Source organism: Dipteris shenzhenensis, chromosome 21, assembly GCF_047967505.1.
Source record: "Dipteris shenzhenensis isolate YYH24624 ecotype China chromosome 21, Dip_SZ_1.0, whole genome shotgun sequence".
Taxonomy (NCBI): Eukaryota; Viridiplantae; Streptophyta; class Polypodiopsida; order Gleicheniales; family Dipteridaceae; genus Dipteris; species Dipteris shenzhenensis.
Genome location: NC_141616.1, coordinates 55,290,612 through 55,293,263, shown reverse-complemented (window position 1 = coordinate 55,293,263; position 2,652 = coordinate 55,290,612).

Sequence of the window (2,652 nt, the reverse complement as noted above, 5' to 3'; positions counted from 1 at the left end):
AAAAAATTAGAATAGCGCTAGCCATTATTTTGCACATTATAGAGTTTTTGAAGATGCTCGCTAAGGAGGAAGTAGAAGGAGATAGCGCAAATGAAGAATGCCCATGACAATACCATTCAAGCATCCAAGCAACAAGTGACAATGAATCGGACTTTCAAAAAAACTAGTTACCTATTTGTACTTAACACATTTGTAAAGGCAGAATTGAGTTATTGAAAAGGCTGCATGTCAGACTCCTTTGTACAAAGACTCATGGAGAGCAATATTTCTTGTAAACATATGACATTGTAAAATTGCAAGTATAGCTATTACTATTTTTGGAGCACATTTAAAGAGTCTTCTATGCCTCTTGTCTATTTTAACCTTTAAATTTTTTGGGACTTCAAGAGTGTTATAGTTTTCTACATCAGATTTTAAGTGCATTCTTTTGGATTAAATTAAATTAATAAGTCTTTATTTTGAAAGTGATTTTTCATGGATTTAAATTTATAACTCATGATTTTTTTCAAACGTGAATAGGATTGTTAAAAAGAAGAAATGCAAAAGTAGGATTTAATCAAAGTTTTACCATTAGTAGTGCACCATTATAGAGATAGATTACAAAATTTATTATGTGGAAATGATAGTGCCAAAAAGTGAACTTTTGATTCTCGAATGATATTTTCATAAAGTAAACTTTTCAATTGGGAAGGATTTCGGGGATTAGTCCAAGAGTAGACATATGAGTCGAAAGTTAATGAAATAAGTGTTGTTATTAGACCAGATACGCCCTTAATGAAATAATTTGCCCATACTTGCTCAAGTTGAAGTATAGGTATCAACAACAACATCCCAAGGGTCTCTATTGCTATCATCTTTATGGGTATCTGGAGCCTTAGAAATGAGATCAGTCATGCCATGGTGGAGAGTGTGCTACTAGGGATAACTAAGGTTGGGCCTAACTGACATGAGGAAGCTAGTGGGAATGTGTATGTTAGATCTTCATAGTGCTATGTATATTGTCATTAGGTGCGATGTTTGGACATAGTTGCCATAGACCGCGGGCAGTTTGCCCAATGTAGTTGGTCGCAATTCTAATACTTTTCTTTCCTTATAGTTTAATAAAAGCCGACGTGCTCCCTTAAAGAAATAAAACACTCAAACTTAGGATACATACACATGAGACCCAACATTTTGGCCTAAAAGGGGACATCTTGGCCTGAATGTAGCTTGCAGGAAGGCCTAAGTTCTTAGAGAACATTTTCCTTGCATCTTCAAAATCTCAGTTCATTTGCTCAAAGTAAGGTTCTGCTTGTAACTTGGAACCTGCAAGTAGATTTGAAAGTCACTTTCTTGACATAAAGAAAATTTTGACGTACTTGTAAAAGAGCCCAAAGTCCAAAACATTCACCGATGCTACGCTAGATAGCACACAAAAAAGTTACGAAATTGAAAAAGAAAAAGAACCCTAAGCACGGCATCAAGAACACTTACAGATGCTCTCTGAATGACCCAAATCTGTTTAAAGGATCAACCAAGAGTATCTACATGAATTTCAAATTGGCATGTGCACGTGTGAACTCCTATCAAGGTTTCTAGCCTCCGAATGGTCATGAAGCTTGGGAAGCATGTGCTTGCACCTTTGTAAGAATCAAGATGAGAAAATAGGCTTGTTCAAAATGAAAGAAACTGGAAATCATGAGTAGACAAATGGATTGCAATACTTCAGATTGCAAGGCAGCCCATCTTACAAAGACAAAGGCAAGGGAATCAACAAAGCATCGAATAATAGAAACAATCGACTTAGACTCTTTCTATAGCCTCAGAGCTACACCTTCATTTGCTGGGGGAGTAGCAACATCAGAATATGATTTAGGAGATGAAATGACATAGGTCTTAGTGGGATCATTTGTGTTGAGTGATGCATTCATAAAAAAGGCAAATTCTGTCATTGTATCACCTACAACCTTGATTGAACATTGATTACCTAATTTGCAAAATTGTAGAGCTTAAGGCACTGATGCTCTATAGTTGCAATGGAGGGTAATGGTGTAGCAGAAGGCATCGAAGCTCTACAGTTGCAATGGAGGGTAATGGGGGAGCCCTATGGATGGGACACTAGGAATACCATGCTTCAATATGATGCTCATATAATAGCATGCAACCATCATAAAACAAAAGAAACGTATGTGAGGGAGAGGCAGGCAATGGGAGGGCAATGGAGGATAGCTCCATGTGAAAATGACAGAGAGGTAGGCAATGATCAGGGCTCCACACACAAACGACAAACGTAGGAGGGCCGCTTTATACTAACCCCTCCGTCCATTAGGATGCCAAACATTGAAACAGATCACTTTCAAACTCTCAAAGGGCAATTGAGTCAAGTCTTAGAAGATAAGCTATGACGCCATGACCAGCACTTTGCAATACTACTTCTCTCAAAGTATAATCTATAGGTTAAAAGAGAAGTGGTGGCCTTATAGTTAATTGCAAGTCGTAAGGCAAGGGAAGCTTGGGAATTTTTCTGCAAACATTTGATTTGTCATGTCATCTTCTTATGTGTTTTATTTCTTCTTAGCTCCTTCATAGTCATGAATGAATGCTTGCATCTCCCAATCTATCTTGGCAAAGGAGAGTAAGCACCCTACTAGAGTAGCACCTCATGGGCACTTG